Here is a 24,035-nt window from a genome sequence, read left to right as displayed (position 1 = left end):
GATCACTGGGAACTCCAGGGAGGACTGGGGAAGGCGCCTGCCCAAATCCCTGGAGAGACACCGCTGGCAGACAATGCCAAAAATCAGCGCCGGCCCAAGATATTCTGCTGTCGGAGGCAGAGCAGCAAACGGTGCCCCCCCCCCGCACTCACCCAAGTCAAGGTGCAAAGTACCCAACCTTAGCTGGATTATTTCGCTACATGTGGCAGAAAATTCCATAAGCCCCTCTCCCCTTCCCTGGCGCTAGAGCAGCAAGAACAACAAGGTAAAATAATGAATAATTTGCTGCCCTTTTATGACACCCCAAATGTGCTGCCTGCGGCCATTGCCTCACTCTGCCTCATCGTAGGGCCGGCCCTGCCGACAATACTGGGCTAGGTGGACCGAGGGCCTCACTCAGTTTGTGGCGGCTATGACAGACCTCTCCTCTGCCACGATCTGCTGCATTCGGGTATCAAATCCATTTTTAAAGGGATTTGTTTTGATGAACGGGAATGTCGACATCAATTGCCCCTGCCCCAAATACTTCCCCATTCCCTTCTAGCTGAGCTGCAACTGTCACAGAAGCTGGGTGGGGTGAAGGGGACGGAAATTCCCAGCTACTGCTCTATCCTTGCGACTGTCCCTGTGTTGCAATGCAAAATGTATCAGGGCAGTCTGGTCTTCAATGGGCCATCAAGACCCATTTACTTTACCAAAAGAGCTTCTCCTTCCAGGTCAGCCTTCCTCAACCTGGGGCACTCCAGATGTGTTGGACTGGCTGGGGCATTCTGGGAGATGCAGTCCAACACATCTGGAGCGCCCCAGGTTGAGGAAGGCTGTTTCAGGTGGAGATGAAAGCCGCTAGGAGGGACGGCTGGTTCACTTTGAGATCAAGTGTCTTAGACTTTGGGGGGATCCGGCACGCCCCTCTCTTTTGCTTTCTCAGGCGGTCTCACGTCTCTCCAATGAAAGTCCAACATGCTAACTGCTACCCCTGGCCAGGTCCCTATCCTACGACTGTCAACTGTTCCTAATCAATTGGGTATTATGCTGTGTGCTGCTGCTCTTTGGGAGGGGGTTTGAGATCAACACATATAGGGATAGGGGTCAACATGGGTGCCTGAATTTTTGGACTGTCCTTGGCCTCGTGGCTGTGGGGCACTGTCACGATGAGCGCCTGTACTTCAAAGTTGTAGGGTTTGTGGTTAAAAAGAAACGTTGCCATCTCACAAAAAGGGAGAGAGGACCATTGCCCCCACACATTGCGCCATTTGGCCCCAAGGGTCTACTCCGGTGCGCACCCTCGGATTTCCCCCTCCCAGGCAATTCTGCCAGGCCAGGCAGCAGCCCTGGGAGTGGCCCTTCGATGCGTCAGACGCCAACCGCCTGCGCGCCCTCTTCTCCACCTTGCAGGAAACACCTAGCCTGTTGACTCAAGGGCAATCTCAGAGGCAAGGTGTGGGGGTTGTAAACAAGGCTGTCGGAGCGGGGCCTCGTGCGGTTTCCTTTGTAGTACACTTCCCTTGGCATGTTCGTTCATGGCCGCCGCAATTAATCCTTGCAGCAGGTAAAAGGAGGGGTTTGCGCAAGGGGAGGAAAGCTGCATTTGTTGGAATTCCCTCTGCTGCAAAAGTTTTCTTTTCTTCCGCATCAGGTCACCTCCTGTGTAGGGGACGCAACGGGACCGCAAGGAGATCAGCAGGCTGTTTGTCCAAACAGCTATCCCATGTGCAACACCCTTCTCCAAATGTGTGGGACTACAAGCCCCATCATTCCTAGCCAGCGTGGCTAAGTAGGTCTCATAAGCCTGAAATCTGTCCACCGTTGCCTTAAGGGCCTCCCAAATCAACTACTTTATCCTTCCCTGGAGGATTCTTTCTTAGCTTAACTGCCACACAGAGGCCAATTTCCAAGGGGGGGGGTGTGCAGCTGGGGAGGGAAGGGTTAATGCTTCCCTTCCTCCCCCCCCCCCCAACGTCATGGAACACACACACACCCCACACACACCCTGCAGGGCAATTCAACTTAGGGCAGCTTCAATTGGTGTTCATGGACACTTTTCATCTAAGTTTAATTGGTGGGGACAATTTTCCTCCAGGAAAAAGAGAGAGAAATGAAAGGGGGGGGGGGAGAGAAGTCAAGGAAGTACAGTAAGATGGATTCCCCCCCCCAATGTAGATATACGCTAGTAATTATTTCTAAATGTGCATCCATTGTGATGAATTAGCACATGCAAATTCCATGCAGATTTGTGTCCCGTGGGCCTGGATTTGCAATCCTTTCAGTGCCTAGCATTGCGCCTGCCTCCCAGGCCGGCTGCCCCCCAGCCCACCCCGCAAAGCCCAGCCCCTGGGCGCAACACGCCTTGTATTTGTGTGCTTCAGGTTCCAGGGGGAGGGGGGAAGTGAGTCAGAGCGCACCTAGCCGGAAAGGCTTTGCACCTGGCTAGGGCAAGCCAGGACACGCCCCTCTTACACGGGGTGGCCTCAAGGCGCGTGGGCCTGGGCTTGGCTGACCCCTAACCTCTCTGCTGAGGAAACCCCGGGATGATGCCACTCAGAAGAGGGCGCATGTCACACCTCTGCGTGAGTTACTGCTCTGGCCTTCCTCTACCCCAGTCGGGAAGCCCACCATGAACAATGAGTGGTGAACCAGGGTGGGATCCGTTGACAGCACGGCATTCCTGTTCCTCCACATTCTAAAAGGGGTCCTTTTGGGGTGTAGGCGTAAAGTCCCCTGTTTTAGTTCAGAAACAAAACACGCTTCAGTTCTCAGAAGTTTGGGCAACGCTGATGTCATGTACAAATCCTTCCACTTAAAAGAAATGCAGGTAGGGGGAAGGGTGAATGTTGGCTTTCCTTGATTACTTTGCCCCAGTTATGATGAGATATTTAAAAAGACGCAAGAGCAACTGCTGAAGGACTGATACCCCCACATTGGAAAGACAAAAAGCCTATCATGCAATGGATTGAAGACTGGAGAGTAGGCGCCATTTACAAACGGAGTTACATTTGGGTAGTTGGTCTGTCTTTATTGACGTTTATGTGTAATTTACTCCTCTTCCACCACCACCACCTTTTTTTTTTTTTAGGATATTGTAACATTTGAAACTGAGGCCTTCAAAGTATGTAGTTACACTGGGATTTTTTCGTTTTATCATTTTGTTTTATTGAAACTTACAATTTTAAAAAATGATTAAAACCAAACAAAACAGCGACTCCTTTGTCTCAATATCTGGGGCTCCCTTCTGAGCACCTAGCGCCGACACAGTCATCTTTTTCGACAACCAGGTAAAGACCGCCCTCTAGTCCTAGGCATTTAAAGATATATGATGAGGCATCTATGTCTGCTGTTTTTAGAACAGGTTCATTTGGGGAAACTTTGCTTATTTAAATTGTTTTTAGCAGTTTACGTTCTTTTAATTCTTCTACGTTAAGAACGCTCGACTATTTTTATTCTGTTGTATTTTGTATTTCGATGAATTGTAAACCACCCAGAGAGCTTCAGCTATCGGGCGAAATAGAAATGAAAAACATCATCAACATCCTCATCGAATAATGTTTACATGGACGGGGTTGTTTATTTTTTTAAAAAACAACTGGTTCTGGGAAAAAGTAACGTTTGAATTGCTCAGGTAATAGCGGGGAAGGCAGAGAGAAAAGGAACCGGAGACGGAGGCCGGGGCTGAGCGCCCAGACAGACAGACGGACGGATGGCCAAGCGGCTGCAGCTGCTGCAGGAACAGCCAACCGCCGGTCATCCTCTGGGGAAGCCCACAAACAGAACTAACAGAACAAGCCGGTGCCTCTCAGGCTGACCACTTCAATCTCTTCCACTAGGCTGGGGCCGGGCGAGGAGGGAAGGAGAGACTTCCAGTAAGCCAACAGACGAGACTTCAGGCGTGGGGAGGCACGACGCAGCTGGGCGGCCGTTGCATCACCGCCGTTCCACGTGGTCGGGAGAGACGGAGCCAGCAGCCCCAGGGGGCTGTTGCAACGGGATGTGGCCAGGTCAAAAAGACGGCCCAGGGCAGCCAGGACGGAGTCCGCACTGCGCCCAGAACTGGGAGTCCGAGGAGAAATCCGGAGAGGAGCCAACGGCCCACCTGCCTTAAAAACACATAGGAGGTGGGGCTGGCTGGGGACTCACTAAAGACCATCTCCGTTTTGGGGAATATTTTTGGGGTTGCTGGCCCTTAGTCCCTGACTCCATCCCGAACACGTCTTGCTCGGCTGTTTGGACAGACCCGAGAAAGGGAGCAATACAACCGTGGCCAGATCTACGCCTTGCATCGAATCATGACGCTCTCATCATGGTAACGCTATACCCCTCTAGCGCATTTATACCTCATAGGACACACAATGGCGTTTTGTTGCAGTATTTTGGATAATGTGGCGTAAAAAGCAGGAAATCACAGTAGGAAAGCAGTGTATGGCGTCTCTCATGCGCCCCAACGGTGATCAGTCCACTTCAATGGTGCTATAAAACAGTAGCGTAGATTGAGCTTAAGGCAATCTTCCAGAGGTCCTAGACTACAGCTCCCATTATCCCCAGCCACCATGGCCACTGACCAGAACGGTTGCCAGGTAGCCCCCACCTTCACCCTGCCGTCCTTGTGTTTCAGTCATGGTGAGGCATGAAAAACAACAAGAAAACACTTTGAAAAATTGCTGCTGCGTGGAAGCTTGAAGAAGAGCAGGCCTCTGAACCTGCCCTCCCCCATGGAAATTTCCCCCCATCCCCTGCTGAGGACTCAAATGGGGCCAGAGTCCTCTGGGCAATGGTCCCAGTAAGGCTGGACCAGGGGGCTGAAGTCAAGCCACAAATGGCCACCCAGGGAGCAGCAGGTACAGAAGCAAACTCCATTTTAGCCATGATGGTGCCACGGTTTAAATAAGATTAACATTCAAATCTGCACATGCTCAGAGTTGCTGTTGTTGCTGTTAAAGCAAGGTTGTGCTGTCTTTGTTCTGGTATCAGGAACGAAGGAGCAATTTTTAAGCATGGAACGGCAGCAAGGTTTGAGGGGGGAGAAAAGTAACAGGCACGGCCGCGGCGAAGCCCCCTCACCCCCATCCCCCTAAGACCTTTAAGCCCAGGGTCTAAAATGCCCTGGCTGCAACACTGCCTCTCCTGCAGGAGGACCAAGCTCTGTACACAGAACAAGGCAACTGCAAACGCCTTGCAAACTTCTGCAACGATTGTCGGACTAATTCCAGAGGTGGCAGGGGAGGGGGGCTGCATTTATCCGGGGCAGCGAACACCGACAGAGTCCTTCATCACTCTTTTAGGCTTTAAGGGGCCGCAGGGCTCCTGCCGCTGCTGCTGCTGGTTATTGCTGGGATGCCTTCTGCCAACGGCACTGCTCAGCCCTGCCAGCACACGGCGTCCCCAAAGTGAAGTGGCTAATTGCTTGTCAGGGGCAGCCTCCGCCCCGGGGATTCCGGATCGGCCCTGGGGAGGCTTGCCTGTTACAGGATCTGAAGAAAGGAGGAAGCCGCCATAGCGGAGGCCGTTCCAGGGCTTCAACTGGGACCCCGCTGCAACGTCCCACTTCAGACCTGGCTCTGCACTCCTGGAAGCCTGGGGCGTCACGAAGCACGTAAAAGACGTGGGGGGCAGGCCCGCAATGCTGCACAAAACCTGCCTGCATTCGTTTTTATCGATGTGTCCACATCCAGACATAGTGACGGCGATTTGGGTTTCCCAGCAGGCAAATCCCATTCAGTTCTCATCCGGATCAACACAAATAAGGTACCCTATTTCTTCGATTCTAAGACGCACTTTCCCCCCCCACCATATAAACATCTCTAAAAATGGGGTGCGTCTTAGAATCGCGGGTGTGTCTGAGGGTGTGTGTGTTTTTCTGTTGGTGGTACTGAAATTAGTGTGCGTCTTACAATCGATGGCGTCTTACAATCGAAGAAATACGGTAACTCCTTCATTTGATTTGCATGCTGACCCAGCTCAACCCGTGTTGCAGCATGTGGGGATGGGAGCATTAACCCTTCCCGCCCCAGTTGCAAACTGGCAATGAAGCAGAGAAAGAAAACCTTTCATTGGCATCAATGGAATAGATCTGGAGCACCATGGAAGAGATTCCGGGGCCGGGCCATGTGGGGCCAGGCGTAGCGACGCCACCGCTAGAAACCACACTAGCTGCCGAAAACGCCACGGCAAAGGAACAGGAGCTGCTGCATCTCGACGCGGGATCTGAGCTATCCAGAGCAGATCCACCCGCTTTCCAGTCGCTACCAATAGTTTGGCCTGGGATCAAGGAGCTCCGCTCAGGACGCAACCCTGGACTGTACCCCCTGTCCAGAGATCGCACTCCCACCAACCACAGGAGTTCCCATCATCTGTGCAAGCCTGCTGGCCTCCATTTCTCAGTTAAGCTCTGCAGCTAGCCCGGCTCGGTGAATCCAAAGCCCTGTCCTCTCCATCGCCTGGCCCTGCAGGGATATTAGCCAAACCCAGACATACCCTGGGGGAGAGAGAGGTGTAGCTCTGGAGCCTAAACTGAGGAGAGAAAAAGGCGCTCTCTCTCTCTCCCTCCCTCTCTCCTTCACCTACAGATATACTCAGTTACTATCTCTGCTCCTGAAAACAACCCTGTTCTCATGTTCCAAATCCGGGCAGAAAACATCCTCCTCCCCCCGCACCAAAAAAAGGCTCACATCCCCTTGAGACGCTGCACATTTCCCTGCTACACCACCGCCGGCTGTGTGCCCAGTCCTGGCACCCCCAGCCTAGACGTGGCCACGTCCCTTGGCGACCTCTTCTGGAGACCCGCCAGACGTTCCCCCAAGTTCTTCCCCCGTTCAGGCACTCACCAGTTTGAGGTGGCCTCTTGCAGGGGGCAGCCCCTCGGGGAGACCGCGGGCCTCTCCGGGGGCTTTGAAATCGCCCAGGCGCTGACGCATGGTAGCATCCAAAAGGGAGAAATGCCCAGCTTCAGGGGAGAGATCCCACATGGAACGGCCAGGCTGCAGGCTTCATTCATGTGCCTCGGCTGCACAGAGCCCGTGGCTCTCCCTTCTGCAGAGCGCACGGAACAGGCACGCCAGACATGCACCGAGGCTCCACAGAGACAAAGCCATGTCCAAGCCCGTCAGCAGGATAATTAGGGCTGTCGGGAATCTACCACTCACCTCCCAAGGAGAGGCGGGCGGCTGGAGCGTACCATTCTCTCGCTGCACGACAGCAGCAACAGTGGCGGAGAGGTGCAGCGGCCGGCGTGTGCCTCTGGCCACATCGCAGAAGGGTGGGAAGGAGTGCAGCTTCGAGGAAGAGCCCACAATGGGCCCGCAGGGTTGCCCCAGCCAGCCAGCTTAGAAGCCACTTGCGAGAGTCTTTGGGGCAGGAACCTCAAAGGCACACTTGCTCCGAGAAATCTTCTTTTCAAATGCACAGCCTGATCCTATTTCATGGTGACTTCGGAGAATCATAGAATAGCAGAGTTGGAAGGGGCCTCTAAGGCCATCCAGTCCAACCCCCTGCTCAGTGCAGGAATCCACCTTAAAGCATCTCTGACAGATGGTTGTCCAGGTGCCTCTTGAAGGCCTCTAGTGTGGGAGAGCCCACCACCTCCCTAGGTAACTGGTTCCATTGTCATACTGCTCTAACAGTGAGGAAGTTTTTCCTGGTGTCCAGCCAGAATCTGGCTTCCTGTTACTTGAGCCCATTATTCTGTGTCCTGCACTCTGGGATGATGAAGAGATCCTGGTCCTCCTCTGTGTGACAACTAGGCACACTGCTTGCATGTTTTCCCTTAGATCTGTCAGTTAAAGGACCAGAGAATTACAGTCCCGTTCATCATCATTATTAACCACTCAATTTAAGTTGGCATAAAAGCAAACCTCAAACGGCGAAAATTAATTTAAATGTGTACGCTTCGTGGAACGTTGAAACTGGTGCAGAATTCGTTTTTAGCCGTATCATGCATCTGACCAAACAGTCCATAAAAGTTGGTGTCACAACCCATCTGTTTGATTTTAAACCCACAAGAATCTTGGTTGTGTTTGCTGCTGCTGCAGCGACCTGCTGGAAATTGCTTCTAGCATGGCACAGAAGCTGGGCACAGTGAGAAGATGCACAGAGTGAGACTGTGCCCATCAAGCATGGCTGGTGCCTGCCATGTGTCCAAACGAACTGTTTACATCTCCTGTTCGAAGCCCCCAGATGTGTTGGACTGCAATTCCCATCATTCCCAGGCAGTATGATGGAAGTTGCTGTCTGACACATAGGGAGGACGCCCGGCTGAGGAAGGCTGACTCTTGTTCAGCGGTGTAGTGGTAAATGTGGAAGTGCAGATTCTCCTCATAACAGTCCTAGCCACACCTCCAAGGAGAGGCCACAAGCAACACACTAAGACCCACCACATCTTATCAAGTCTTTGGTAAAGCTAATGGGTTTCATTTCCCCATTCAAGACCAAACAAGCCCAAAATATTTTTCATTACAACAGGAACAATTGCTGAGCTCAGAGGGAACAGGGAATTTTGCTGGGGGTGGGGGCGTGTAGAGAGATGAGGGCAGTATCCCCATTAATAAAACACTGTCCAGGCTGCGTCCCCTGCCAGCCCCAAGTTCACTACACCGCTGCTCTCGTTGCTCCTGTGCCAACCAAAAGTGCTATTTCAGTCCACAGCGTGTCCAAGTATTGATATACAAAACAATTTTTAGAGCATAAAATGGGGAAATTAAGAATGGATACCTGGCCTGCTTTTGTTGAAGTTTATGTCTGATTCTTAGAAAGTCATATTCTCATAGATATAGATATACCATTCACACACACATTAACTTGTATTGAAATGGATCTATTCAAATTATGCATGCAGCTACTTTTTCTTTTATTTTCCTCTTTCTCGTTGAAATTTTGCAATAAAAAAATTAACTCTAAAAAGCACATATATAGAACAGGATAGACAGTAGAACTTGTCCTCAAAAACATGAATTAAAAGCTAAGCCAACCTAACGTAGAATCAGCAACCAACTTTTATGGTACCCACGTACCCAATGCCACACGGCTCTGTTGGGGAACGGTGCTCCGTCAATCATAAATTAACAACCTATTTTCTTTGTGGTGTCAAAACACCCCCCAGAAATGCTCCTTTGGAGGACATGTTCCGAAGATTGAGGGGAGACATGATAGCACTCTTCAAATACTTAGAAGGATGTCACACAGAGGAGGGCCAGGATCTCTTCTCGATCCTCCCAGAGTGCAGGAGCTCTCAGGGGCTCAAGTTAAAGGAAGCCAGATTCCAGCTGGACATCAGGAAAAACTTCCTGACTGTTAGAGCAGTACGACAATGGAATCAGTGACCTTGGGAGGTTGTGGGCTCTCCCACACTAGAGGCCTTCAAAAGGCAGCTGGACAACCATCTGTTAGGGATGCTTTAGGGTGGATTCCTGCATTGAGCAGGGGGTTGGACTCGATGGCCTTGTAGGCCCCTTCCAACTCTGCTATTCTATGATTCTATGATTCTATGATCAAGAGGCCACCTTGTGAGGCCGTGGCCTCCCTTCGGGACGCGTCCCACCTGCCGCAGGACGGGTCATCCCGTCGGATCTGCCTAGCTGCCCAGTTCCTCCAACACAGGGCCCTTTTCATGCAAGGCGCCTTATCTCCAATTCGGTGCCCCCGCAGATATTTTCGCCACTTCCAAACGAAGCAAGCATGCAGCGGCCCACAAAGCCAGCATGCTGCAAAATGCCAGGGAAGAGGCGCTGAGCTGACCAGCTGCCCCTGAAGCAGAAAGCCCAGGAGAACCTACGTCAGGGCACTCCAGGCCTTGGAAGCCAGGGGTGCCCGGGAACACCCGAAACACCGACGCAAAGCACTTCTAGTCATTTCCCAAGCAGCGGGGGCCAAGAAGGAAATTAATTCAGTAAGCTGAGGCTTCAGTAAGGAGGCTGCCCGCTGCAAATCTGCATGAGCCACTGCTACACAGGCCTTGCCTCCTTCCAATTAACTTCTGTTGGGGGTGACTGACTCTACCGCATCCCAGGAATGGGTATGACTGTATTTAACAGTCAGTTCCTCGGCTTAAGGCGTGCTGGGAGGTGTGGGAGGTGTGAGAAGGCTCTGGGCTGGGAGCTCTATGAGAATACTCAGCACCCTGGCTAAACTACAATTTCCAGGATACCTTCGCCGAGATGAATTGTTCCAGTAACTGGAAAGTTGCTGTCACCCCCGCCGGTCTTGACTTAGAGCCCCTCTCTGGACAAGCACGGGCTGGATTGCACCCATCTCAGTGGCCTCTTGGACTGTTCCACTGAGGAGGGGTGTACGGATTTGGTTAAATCCATTCGCTCTGTGCTTTGTGGATCGCCAGGCGTCTTCCATTCCATTGTCTGCTCTTTGACGGAATCCGATTTTCTTTTTAGCAATGTATTAGAATTTTGTTCCTGTTTGCAAATGGGCGCTTGCAAAGAAGGGAAAAGAAGAAGAGGAGAAACATTCAGAAAAAGAGGGGAAACAACGGAAGAGAGGAAGGGGAGTGGGGTTGAGTTTCAGGCACATCGAATGGTAGAAGGCGCACCTGGGCACTGCATAGAATGATAGGATTGTGGAGTTGGAAGGGGACACGAGGGTCATCTAGTCCAACCCTCTGCAACGTGCAGGAAAACCCATTCAACCAACCAGGAGTGGGGGCTGTCCGACCACTGCAAAGAGGAAATAAAATTCATGCCATACAATAGGCAGAGTAGGTTTTCCTGCTGGGAGAGGAAATGGGGTTCCAAGTAGGTCCCTGCTTTCACCCACAATATGTTTGAGTCGCCATAGATGACCGCCGGAGACAATTATTTTGCTAGAGGAAATTCTGCAGAAGCTACCTTCTATCAGCCCTCTGAGGAAGGCCTTAGAATAAAGAACAGGCCAAAATGCGCCGGGCTTCTTGAAAATAAATATCTTGCATCCTGAGAACCCGTTTCTCTCGCTTCTGACCTGGAGGAGGAGATGCCATGAGCAGATTCTGCCCTTGGGAGAGCGAGATCCATGCGCCGGTCAGCTCCGAGCAAGCACTGCCATCTGCTGGCACATGGTGGGAGCGCTGGCAAAGCCACCTTGACATCCTCCGTGGCCAGCACCAAAGCGATACATGGGAACAGTTCATGTGAGCTACTGACTGTCAAAACCTATTGCTTCTGTTTTACGGCAGGAAGGGGGGCTTCTGGAGGGGTGGGTGGCCGTGGTAGTCTGCTGCAGCCAAAACAACAGTTTCTTGTGACACCCTAGAGCAGGGCTGCCAAAACCCTTTCAGCCCATGCAACAAAATGCCAAAAATGCCAGCATATTTTAGCCAAAAGTGCTTCTTGCCAGTCACTAAGCCTTTACGGGAGGCATTCAGCCCTTTAGAAGAGCAAAAATCTGGGAGAGAGTTTCTTAGAGATTGGGAGAGAGTGTCGTGGTCTTTCCGGGGAACTGCAGAGGGCCGGATTGGGACCCAGAAGGTCCAGATTTGGCTTCTGTGTCCTGAAGACTCCTCCTCTGCCCTAAAGCCTTTATTTTAGTCTACAGTTGGGCGATCCTTTTATTAGAACCCACCCCCATTCGCTGAACGGCTGAGCCTGGATTTTCTTCCTCTTTCTTTTGGACCAGCAACGGCTATCCATATTTAGTCCAAGTCCACATCCACTTTATTGTACTCCACAACCAGCCACCGTACAGCTTCACATAGATGTGTAACATCCATTCGTTCGTCCCCTTGGCCTTCGTGTGTGTGCAAGAGCAGGGCCAGCAGAAGAGAATTAGCAGTTCTAAAAGTTACATATTTGTTAAAATCATTCAATAAAAAACACAGTTTTTCGAGGGATGATCTTCCCTTGATCCAAACTAGCAAAGGAAGGATATAAATTTTCCTAATGTCTGAATAGACTTTGCATTCTAAAATAAAATGGGTGACATTTATTTATTCATTTCAGATGATTAGTTATATGTGTAGGAGGGCTTTTAAATTGGGTTTATTTTCCGCAAAGCCTCCTTATTTATACCAGATCCTTTTCAGAAGGACCAAGTTGCCTGGAGTGGGAGGTTGTGAATTGGTGTGTCTGTGTGGGGGTATTTAATCATTCCCCCCCACACACACACACATGCCATGTTATGTTCCTGAACAAAACCGCCACTGTGCCATCCCAAGCTGCTGCTTGGCCCATGGTGAAAGTGGGGGTGGGACAAGGCATTGCGTTCCCTACAAGGCAAACAACTCCTTGCAGGAGGGGTGGACTTCAAGTAGGCAAGTATAAGGACATAGGAGGAGCCACGCTAGATCAGACCACAGGCCTGTCATTCGGTTCACACAGTGGCCACCCAGATGCGCCCGTGGAAGCCCACAAGCAGGACACAGGTGCAACAGCACCCTCCCGCCCATGTTCCCCAGCAACTGGTGCACACAAGCTTACTGCCTCTGATACTGGAGGAAGCACACAACCATCTAGGCTAGTAGCCCTTGATAGCCTTCTCCTTCTCCAGGAATTTATCCAGCCCCCTTTTGAAGCCATCCAAATGGGTGGCCATCACCACCTCTTGTGAAGAAGTCCTTCCTTTTCTCTGCCCTGAATCTCCCACTGATCCGCTTCATAGGTTCTTGTGTGTTGCCTTTGAAACAAAACAAATCTGTCCGAAGGTAAATTCTAACGTGCAATCTGACCTTAATTTAGACAAAGAAACTCTCTCCCCCCCTGCCCCCCCTCCCGAGAGAATTGGAAGTGGCTTGGTTAGGTGGCTTGGAAGAGAGTGGAAAGCACCCATCCTACTTTCGCCTATGGTCAAACAGGTTTGGCAGGTTTTTGTACCACCTGTACAAATTCACCTGTAACCGATCACACACCCCAAATATTTATTGTTAGGCATCAATTTGCTCTAGTCTTTGCTGACCACTCTGGAAGGGATTCTCCCCCCATGCCAAAAAAAATGCCCAAGCCTGTTTAACCGGAGGAAACAGAGAGAAAAGAGAAATGGCACTTGTGAATTCTGTGAAAAGTGACGCCTCTCCCAAACCATTTTTACACCAACCTCTGTCTCCAGTTTCATACTATGAATTCAAGCCTGTATATGCAAGATGTGGCTATATTATTATCTCTCTAGCTCCTGCAAAGCTCAAATCATGACATAATCTCTTTAAAAGGAAGCAGACGTTTCCTCATCACTTCATCGCCTGAGACATCTTTATTTCTGCGTGCCAGTCTACTTTTGAAGTGGGAGAGGGGGGCAGTCTCTCAGACCCGTGGTGCCAATCCTGGTGGCCACGCCCCCACCTACCCACGCCCCCATCATTTGGGGGTTTCACAATTTTTGCTCAGTTTCCCCCCATTCTAAAGGGTTGACATTCCTCTCCCGAGGCTTAGTTACTGGCAGGAAAAAAATTCAACTCAAATATACTGGAGAGAGAGAGAGAGAGAGACCCCTTTAGCCACCAAGAGTTTCTCTGAAACTGAATTCAAACTTGAAAGAGATTTCCCACTCCAGATTTAAAGGCTTAGGAGCCAGGCCAGTTTTTTAAAAACATGACAACCGAATGTGCTGACGTTCTTTCACAGCAGACGTGGATGGGATTCTCCCGTGATCATCAATGATAATAACAATAACAACAACGCCTTGCCTTTTAGAGTAACTCCTTGCAAGGTGGCATCCACATTTCAAAAGCAATAAAACTCCATCATATGCTCAGTAAAAGCCAATACAATTTCAGAGTAACGAAACGGAATGGCTGAAAGCGTCTCCTTTAAGACCGCGCCACCCACAGAGCCAGACGGACCCTCATCATCAAAGGCCCGTCCAAATGGAAATGTTCTCAAGGCTTGCTTCAACACGTGAGGCGGGGTGGCTGGGTCTCTCCGTGGGCAGGGCTCTTCCCACGTGAACCTGCTGCTTGTACATCGCTTGGAGCAGAGAGTGAGGCTGGCAGGGAAACCTGAAAGCAGGCTCCCTTCTTCTCAGCCAAAATCCACTTGATCGGATGCCCAGGAGATGTCAAAACAGCGGCTGCAGCCCTCCGGCGAGTCCTTTTTCACTCTGCCATCCCAAGTTTGTACACAGACCTCCACAGAGAGGCCACGGAGGGAAGCAGGGACCTGCTGTTCCTTCCAGGGCTGGCTCGCGGGCCCGCTCCAGGCCCTTACGTAACCGCCCAGAGAAAACACTTAACCTTGCAATCCCTGCTGGGACAGCAGGCCCTGGGTTATTGATGCAAGCAGGCTTTTTCTTCCTTGCTCTCTTTGATCTGCAAAATACCATCTTCCTTCCTTCTTTCCTTTCCTTCCAAGGCTCTTGCTAAATTTGCTAGCTGAAGAGGTTCGCCTAACAGCCCTGATGGCTGGTGGCTACCAGCTGCCGCAAACGGAGACGGGCTGCAGTGCCTGATTTGACAGAAGAGGAGATGAGTTGAAGAGGGAAACCGCATCAGGCTTGGAAGGCAGCCAGAAAAAGAGGTGCAGGCGCAGGCTTTCGCAGCTAACCAGCAAGGTTCCATCTCAGAGACTTCCGTCACGTGGGAAGGGATGGATGCCTGCTGTCCTAAAAGTCTTCACTGCCCTCACATACCCAACGTGCATATTTGTAAACAGTTATTTCCGCAAACAAGCTCTGTCTTGGCTTCTGTAAAGGAAACAGAACCTGTGAAAGGGTGGAACTTCTTACCCCTTGAGGGAGGTGCACCTAACAGTACAGCCGTGAGCCTAACAGTCCCCTCCGGAAGCTCTGGAGCAGCACGTTTTCCCGTGCATACAAAATTCCGGGCGCCGAGATGCTTGTGAGTGTTCAAAAGTATCTCAAAAGCTGAGACTTTGGCCGTAGAGAAAACACGCGGCTTGCAAAGGAAGGGTGAACAGCAGGGGAGGCAGATGAACCGTGTGTAAAGGAGTCGCGATCCTGAAGCGAAAGGAGCCTTCATATTCTAGTGGCACAGAAAGGTAATACGAAGAGCCCTCCTGGATCGGGCCAGAAGTCAATCTGGCCCAGGGTCCTGTTTCCCGGAGTGGCTAACTGGGCAGTCTGCAGTAAGGGCATGGCAAAAGCTGAGCCTTCTCCTTTTGGCCCTTGGCAACTGGTCCCATAGAATCATGGAAAAGTACAGTTGGAAGGCCATCGAGTCCAACCCCCTGCGCAGTGCAGGAATCCCCCTTAAAGCATCCCTGACAGATGGCTGTCCAGCTACCTCTTGAAGGCCTCTAGTGTGGGAGAGCCCACAACCTCCCTAGGTAACTGATTCCATTGTCGTACTGCTCTAACAGTCAGGAAGTTTTTCCTGATGTCCAGCCGGAATCTGGCTTCCTGTAACTTGAGCCCGTTATTCCGTGTCCTGCACTCTGGGATGATCAAGAAGAGATCCTGGCCTTCCTCTGTGTGACAACCTTTTAAGCATTTATTTGAAGAGTGCTCTCATTTCTCCTCTCAGTCTTCTCTTCTCCAGGCTAAACAGGCCCAGTTGTTTCAGTCTCTCTTCATAGGGCTTTGTTTCCAGAACCCTGATCATCCTGGTTGCTCTCCTCTGAACCCCCTCGAGCCTGTCTGCATCCTTCTTGAAGTGTGGTGCCACCATGTCGAGTGTAATCCACAACCTTTGAACCTGGCAGCTAATTCTCCATGCAGCCTACATGGCTATAAAAAGCCCCGTTGTCAGCATCCATGAACCACACTCACACATATACCATAGGAGGCATAGAGGTTACCTGTTCACACACACACCCCCAAAAGGATGGATCCCTTCGAAGGGATCATTTTCGGAGAGGGACCCTCATTCTCCGTGAAAGCAGAGGAGCTGTCACCCTGGGACTGGGATGCCGCTATCACGCCCCGGAAGGTCTCATGCACAAACCTCGCTGCTTGTCTCAGCTTTTCCAGGTCAGCAAACTTGGTCTCAAGCTTCCCTGAGGGCCAGGAGCTCCTTGCACCAAGCCCACAACTTCTGTCCGCCAGGCAGGTAAGTCATGTATCCGCCACTCGCTGCAATAAATGCAATCGCTCCCACACCCTGCTGGCTTTCTACTTGCACGGCTGTTTCTTCTGTTCTTGCAGTTAGAGCTATTCACCTGAAAAATGGAGTTACGCACTAGCAGGAAACAGGGAAACGTTGGCTGCCCTGAACTCGCACCCTGTTGCAAAACTCACACAGGGGCTTAACTCACATGTTTGCATCATTTCTTTTTATCTTGGCACTTTGTTGCTGAGCCATTTCCTTGCGCTCGGGGCTAGAAGACCTCATATGAAAAAAAAAAAAAAGCAAGGTTGTGTGCAGCTCAACTCCTGGAAAGTGAGGTCAGCTGAGCCCCCTGGGGATGAAGGTTTTTATGAGGGCAGTGGGCAATAGAAAATGGGGGGGGGGTTGAGGAGAGGCTGTCATTTGAGCTCCTGTAAGGGGCTGAGTCACTCTGAGTGTGGCCCAACATACACTTCCTAGACCAACTCTCCCCTACCTGGTGTCCTCCAGGTGTTTTGGATTTCAGCGCCTATCAGCCCCCGCTATGGTCGGGAATGAAGGCCGTTGTCCAAAACTTCTGGATGGTACCAAATTGGGGAACGCTGCACTAGAAGATCAAGTCCACAGCCAGGGAGAGCTCCGGAACTGCATCCTTCTGGCTAGCAAGATGCTTGTTGACGGCAGCGAGGTGGACAACATTGCCTCCCGTTCATCCGCAGCATCTGGAAATCTGGGGTCTCCTCCTGCCTCACAATGAAAAGGTTCCAGCTTCAAATCCAGACATTCGCTTAATCCTTTTTTCTTTTCTTTTTTGGAAGACCATTTATGCTGGTCCTCATCAATCAATCTGGGGCGATGAATCTCATAATTGAATTACGCCTCGCGTGAAGGCGGGCTTCTTCTCTCGAACTTTCAACTCCCTGCCAATCTGTCGCGCTGGCTGAGGCTGCCGCACGATTCTGGTGTTTTAAAAGAGATGAGGAATTGATACGAGTCCCATCCATCCTCGGACTTTTGTGTACCTTCTCCCTTGCTGGTTCTCATCCCCGGTGGGGGCTGGTGACTCCGAACTCAGAGGGGTGGTAAATCTGCTCCAGGTTTCAGCCGGAACCGCTCAAAACTCTAAAGGAGTTCTCTCCAAGATTCACCGACCCTCTGACTTCGCCATCTTGACCAAGTTTTCAAAATAAAAGAGAAACAAACCCTGTGCTTTATAAAGCTTTTTCTATATGGAAAATGCTCCATTTGCTCTATCATTTTAGCTGCCCTTTCCTGCATGTGGGGAAAAAAATCTCTGCCTTCGGAAGCGCTGCTCAACAATGTAGCTGCAATTAGCAGAGGGGAGGGGGGTTATAGCAAAATCTACTCGGATCACTGACGGGGGAGTAGAAGTTGAACCCTCTAGGCACAGAACAGTTTCCCCTTCGTGCCACCAGTGCCAAACGAGGGCTGATCCATCCCCTGCTCTCAGTGGTCATCCCTGCATGTGGCCCTCAGGACCAGAAAGGATGTGTGCTCCTCATTTGGCAGAGCAGAATGAACATGGAACGGAATGGAATGCCACCCCTTAGTAGCCACAGAAATGCGCCGAAGCCAGGCGATGGAGGCTTTCGGGACCCATCCCCTCACTGGCCTTTTCTCTAAGCTAAACAGTCTCACGCGCTGTGAGCTTCCCGTGCTGGGGAGATGCTCCAGCCCCCCAGATCCTTTGAGCTGCGCTTTTTCCAGCTCAACAATATCGTTTTTTAGGTGCAGTGACCAGAACCGTACACAGTATTCCAAGCCCCGTAGATTTGTATACGGACAATATGTTTCTGGCAGTTTTATTTTCAGCTCCTTTCCTATTTATACCCAACATGGAGTTTGCCTTTTCCACAGCAGGTGGAGATTTTCACCAAGTCATCCACCACAACCCCAAGATCTCTTTCTTGGTCAGTCACTGGTAGAATCAGGAAAGGGCTTGGCTTTTCCCCAGTTCAGCTTACACAAACTGGGAGCAACTGGGAGTTCAGAGAAGGGGGGGAAACATGCATGTGTCTTTTAGGGGCAGCAATAAAGCTTTCTGATCCTTCCCACCTTCATTCTCCAGGCATTTCATCTATCCTCAGCCTAAAGCACCCAAGTTCGCAGCACACGGCTGTCGCAGACCATCCTCGAAAGAGAAAAGGCTTCTCAGGTCCGGGACAACGCCAAAGGTTCCAAAGAGAAGGGAAAGACCAGGGAGCGCTTCTCCTCCAACACCCAAGGCTCTTCCAGCACTTACCTTCTCTTCAAGACGGTTGCCAGGAGGAAGCCAGGCAGCCTCTAACAACAACCCAACTGAGAGTTTTGCCACCCAGAATTCAGTCTCAAAGGGAAAGGCAGGAAGGAGCATCCCAGGGAATGGTGGACAACTGACACAGCCACCGCTTGGGCAGATGGGGGGCGGGGAGAATAAGAGACTCTAAATCCATCAGGGCTTTACATTAACGAGCAATTAGGTTAAGAGGGGGGAAGATTCCCTGGAGCTATTTTGCACACGAATTATGGCTTGGCAGGGGGGAGGGGGGCATTTCACCCAGTGGGGCTGTTGTTACCAGCACGGCCCAAGGTTGGCTGAGAGAGGTGCTTGGCGTGAGGCCATTTCTCACATTCCATAGAGGCAAAGCCCAGTTGGCCATTGGATTTACGTCCGGCAGGTATCTACACCCTATCCTGCATGGGTAGCATTTGCGCCACAGAGGCTAGTGCACTGACTACACCCAATTCCTAGAGAGATTTGATCCAGCCACAGCCACGCATGCCTTAGTGACATCCCCGTTTGGACTACTGTAATGTACTCTACATGGGGCTGCCTTCGAAAACTGCTCAAAGACTTTAGCCGGTCCAAAATGCTGTGGCCAGCCCATAATCAGGGCCAGTTATTGGGAGCACGTCACAATTCAAAGCTCTAGTTGTGACCTATAAAGCTCTATACAGCTTGGGACCAGGTTACCTGAAAGACCGAGTGACACAAAAGAAGGGGCCTTCTTGGTGGCCGCTCCCAGGCTGTGGAACTCCTGCTGTGGGAGGCGAAGTTCCCGCCCTCTCTGCTGCCCTTCCGTCAGCAGGCAAAGATGTTTCTATCCAGGCAACCCTTCGGAATATAAACTGGCCTGTTGCGGAACTGGTTTTCAATTGTTTGGGTGCTGTTTCTTTCTTTTATGGTTGTGTTTCTAGTTGCAACCTTACGGATCCGTTCGCATGTTAGGTTATAATTCATGCATTCATTTTGAATTAATTAATGCTTTTTTCATGTTCTGTTTTAATTTTTCTTTTAACCTGTATTTTAGGATTGCTAGCCACCCCGAGCATCGCTGCTGGCAGAAAGACAGGATATCAATTCAATATACGTGAAAGAAATATAAATCGATATATGCCCGGCTCTCCTTCTGCAACTGAACGAAAAGCAGGAGAACAGCTCAAGTTATTCGCTGGAAGCAAGTGAGGGTGACTGGGGGAGGGGGGGAAGCAGCTGTCCCAGTGTCCCCCCCCATTCTCTTGCTGTTGGAATGGAGACTTGCTGACCCCTTGGAGACTGAGGGTTTCTCCAGCTGCTGCAACGGCAACGCAGACGCCCAATCTGGAAAAGTTATTGCGGTTTGTTAACTGCGAGGAAGCAGGCGGTGAAGTAATGGGAGACCCGTATAAGGGCCAAGAGGCAAAAACAGTGCAGGAGGAGGAGGAGGAGGAAGAAGAACCAGCACCGACGATGTCACTGCAAGCTGTGGGGCGCCCCCTTTCCTCACCCGCGGAAGCCGTGCCATCAGCTACAAAGCACGGATTGGACAAAGGCCGACTGGTCTCTCTGTCCCGCTGCCAAAAACGTTTCAGCAGCGCCGGAGGGCTGGTACATCTCTGCGGAGACCACGCTCCCCGACCCATGCGCCTGCCCCTCCACAACCGTCAGGGACCCAAAAGAGTAAGGGACCAACCATGCCCCTTCTCGGATGCCCAGCCAGGAGCCAAGCCCCCACGGAACACTTGGGGGCCTCTGCGTTCAGTTCCGCAACGAGCTAGGATAAAGAGCCTTTGGTTCATGCTGGTTTTAATCCACATGCGCGCACACACCCACACGCCGACTTTCAATATTATGTCAGCTTTTTAAAAATGTGCACACATTTCAGATGAATCCAGCTGTGCAAAAAGGAGCCGCTTTCTCCCTCCTTTGGTACACGCTGTTTTCGCTCGCTCCTGACGGCTGGCGATCAGGAGCTTTTCAGCACAGGCTGAAATGGGATTGAACCGTTGGGACCGCTGGGAGTTATAGGACTTTTTTCTGCCTAAACATGCATAGGATGGTGTCATTTAAATCGCATCTGGAGGCAATGGTGGACTCCATCCCTGTCTCAACAGCCACAGAATTGCAGCTTAAGAGTGTGATGCCTAGTATCACTTTACCCCGTGTCCCAGTCATGGGAATTATCCCGTTTTTGCTTGTTTAAAAGTTAAGTAAATGGCTCATTTTTTAACTATAACTAGTCATTTTTTTCAGCTAACAGCTTTTAACTTCGACCAGGGCATCAGTAAATTGTGATTCTGAAAACGGTGTGAAGCGTAAACCCAAATGAGTCGCTCTCTGTTTAACTTACCTTTGAACAAGCTGAAAGTGAAAAGATTTAACTTTTTGAGTTCGCTGTAAAGGCTGCTAACTTTTAACTTCAAGTCGTTTGATTTTTCACAAACTTTTCCAAGGGCCGCTGTGGTTCAACATCATGACATCCTGTGGTTGCCGGCCAGCATCCACCAGTGATGCGGAGCGTCGGCAGCAGGGAGCAAGTGGAGGGGGGAGCAGGACCCACAGTGCACTGCCAGAGTGACATGCCATAAGTTGTCTTGATGTTATGCAGGGAGGGAGGACAAAGACCCTGAACATGGGGCCGTGGCCATGTCCCTTGTAAGGTTTTGTCACCCCCGAATGAATCTGTCTCTGCAATCAGATTATGTTGGCTCGGCTAATGCAGGAATGGTAATTGTCCCCCACCTCTGGTTTTTGTTTTTTTGTTTTGACTGAGATGCATGGGGAAATGCCTCCCTTGCCCTGGCGACTCTTTAAGTGCATACTAAAGTTGAAGCAGAATTCGGCTCCCTTCTGGGCAGAGAAGCAGCACAAACCCCAAATCCCACACAGCTCCAAGCATGAAAAAGGAGTTACCTTCACTGCTCTGCGTTTGTCGGTGCAGTTGGGATTCTGGCATTGGAGGGCCTTCTCCTCCGTCGCAGCCCGTTCATCTAGGAGGAGGAGGAGGAGGAGAAAGAGACATGGATTAGCCAGAGAGTCTGCAACAACAGCCTAAGCAGACCTGACAGCAAAATGTCCAACCAAGGGTTGGCTGGCGGCCAGCAAGCCTTTCTGCACAGTAAGGGCAGGAAAATGATGAGAAGCAATGCCTTACGGGGCAGCCATGGTTGTTTTCCTATTGCAATTTAACTCCTCCTTCCTCAGGGCAGCATACGCGTCTCTCCTCCGACCACACAACAAACCTGCGAGGTAGGTTAGGCTGAGAGCCCGTGGCTGGACCAAGGTCACCCAGAGAGCTTCATAGCTGAGTGAGAATTTGAACTCAGGGGCTTTCAGGCATCACTTTAACAAAGGATGCTACATTAACTCTTTCATACGTAAGGACTGGGATGGGGAGGGACCACTGCTTGCATGGAGCAGGCACCTCTCCTGCATCTGAGATGGTGGTGAGAGAAATGCACCCTGTACATGTTCAGAGGCTGTATTGTTGCTTCAACAGACTGATCGCTAATGAGCACTCAAAACCAATGACTTAGGGAGGCCATGGGCTCTCCCACACCAGAGGCCTTCAAGAGGCAGCCGGACAGCCATCGGTCAGGGTTGCTTTAGGGTGGATTCCTGCATTGAGCAGGGGGCTGGACTCGATGGCCTTAGAGGCCCCTTCCAACTCTACTATTCTATGATTCTAATAGGTTTCAGGGATGAGCTTTGTCAAACGTTAGCTCAGATCAGGTTCTGAAGCAATTCTCCTTTTGGACGCTGTTCACTGCACGACAAAGACATGAGCTCCTAGCCCTAAAACGTGGGCCAAAGCGCTCCCTTCTCGGGAGCAAGGGAACCCTGCTCTCAAGCCTCAGGATTCGCTGCTGGCAGATCCCAGCGTTTGGGGCTGGCTCAGGTCCTAAGCCCCTGATTATGCAGCCATAAACAAAGAGCATTTAAAAGGCCATTACACTCTGTTCTTGGCAGGCAGATCTCTGCTGCGCAGACGGAGCGGCAGGCCGGCCCGGGCGATTCCGCGACCCAAGCGGGCTCCCATCAGGGGCAAAAGGAGAAGCAGGTACGGCCAGGTACAGAGCACCAGCCCAGGCCCAGCAGTGGAACAGGAAGGCTGTCAAGAAACCTGTAACTGGCAAGGCTGATTTGTATGCTTCTCCTAGCATGGCTGGAAGAAAGAACCGCCTCGGTGCAGCGCTTCCAGCCACGTTCCCCTTCCCTGGTTGGCCCTTCCGGGTCAAATGTTAGATTATACACCAAGCGGAGATGGAGACCAGGGCAGCCTGGGTGGATCCCATCCCTACCTGGAGAGGCCGAGCATTGAATCGACGCTACCTCGTCCAAGTCAAGCTGAACTCCTATCCCCAAGCCCGGTAAGTATGTGAGGCAAGAAAGTCCCAAGTTGCGGTTGTGTCTTTCACTCAAGCTGTCTTCCGAAAAAAACACGTGTGGCAAAAGCAACTGAGAGGAATTCTCTCCTACTTTGTCTGTTTGTTCAGAGCGCTCGAGAATGCCGCCACACACCCACACACCCCACCCAAATCTGCACAAACACTTGTCCAAAAGCAACCTTGAAGAACGCTCCTGTTCAAGACGCTGCTCTTTACTTTAGAAGTAGTAAGTAGCGGTTTTGCCAGGCCGTGTTTTCCGACCAGTTATTTTTTCCTCTCTGTGTGTATTGGGGGTGGGGGAGAATTCTTCTGCACATGCAGCAGCATTTCACTTCGCTGAGCGATGCAGCTGCGTGGCAAGGTCCTTACCGAGAGAGATGGCCTGGGTTTTGCGCTACACTTGTTGTCAAATGTACAGTCTGAGCCCTGGGAAGCAAGTCAGTGCCCAAAGACACGGTGGCATCAGGGCTCTCCAAAAGCAAATGCCATCCATGTCCCCCCACCTCAGTTCCTTTATTGTTTGTAGCCAATGGCCGTTACAATGTCATATGAACCATTAAAACATTAGTCTAATTGATACAGTTAAACGGGTAAAACAAGTTAAAACGTTAAAACTAAACAAGACCTCAGATAGTTGCCTTCATCTTAAATCAGTAGAGCATACCCTTTATGATATTATCAGCCTTAGCTGGGATCAAGGTCTAGGCCTGCCGCAAAAGCACTTCTTAGCTTTCAGTCAGCTGCAAAAACCAGACTCGCCAACCCCACTTTGCAAACTCCACTGCAGCCCTTAAGTATTTATTTATTTATTTATTTATTTATTGCATTTCTATACCGCCCAATAGCCGGAGCTCTCTGGGCGGTTCGCAAAAATTTAAAACATTCAAAGTATAAAACAACAGTATAAAACCATAATATAAAATACAATATAAAAGCTCAACCAGATAAAAACAGCAGCAATGAAAAATTACAAATTTAAAACACAGAGTTAAAATGTATTTATAGACTGTTAAAATGCTGGGAGAATAAAAAGGTCTTCACCTGGCGTCTAAAAGCATATAATGTAGGTGCCAAGCGAACCTCCTTAGGGAGCTCATTCCACAGCCGGGGTGCCACAGCAGAGAAGGCCCTCCTCCTGGCCACCTGCCTCACTTCCTTTGGCAGGGGCTCACGGAGAAGGACCCCTGAGGATGACCTTAGGGTCCGGGCAGGTACATACAGGAGGAGGCGTTCCTTCAGATACTTCCCCATGGCCAGCCAACTTATGGGGGTGTCTAATTCAATAGATGTCAGCCCTTGTCCTAGAAACATCTTCCAGCCCTCAGAATCCTCTTCAGACAGCTTTAAAAGCATCAACCGACCCTCAGCCCCTTGGAAGAACCTCCAAGTTGCACATGGCATGCCTGCCCCTGCTCATGAGGAGGGCCGTGCAAAGGGTAGTAAGCATCCAAAGTAGGCTCCAAATGGAGAGAAATCTCTCAGGATG

The 24,035-nt window shown here is 50.8% G+C and overlaps 1 protein-coding gene across 1 annotated transcript in view; it reads right to left on the bottom strand.

Moving 5' to 3' along the window:
* Positions 1-24,035, bottom strand: part of PLEKHG5 (pleckstrin homology and RhoGEF domain containing G5) — a 93,107-nt gene that overhangs the window by 50,146 nt on the left and 18,926 nt on the right. The window contains exon 2 of the mRNA XM_063145346.1: positions 21,075-21,151. The gene's annotated coding sequence lies outside the window, so the exon portion shown is untranslated. The remainder of the gene's footprint in view (positions 1-21,074; positions 21,152-24,035) is intronic.

The sequence above is a fragment of the Elgaria multicarinata genome, chromosome 20 (assembly GCF_023053635.1).
Source record: "Elgaria multicarinata webbii isolate HBS135686 ecotype San Diego chromosome 20, rElgMul1.1.pri, whole genome shotgun sequence".
NCBI lineage: Eukaryota > Metazoa > Chordata > Lepidosauria > Squamata > Anguidae > Elgaria > Elgaria multicarinata.
Note: the sequence above shows the minus strand (reverse complement) of the source record. Positions and strands in the feature narration are given on the sequence as shown.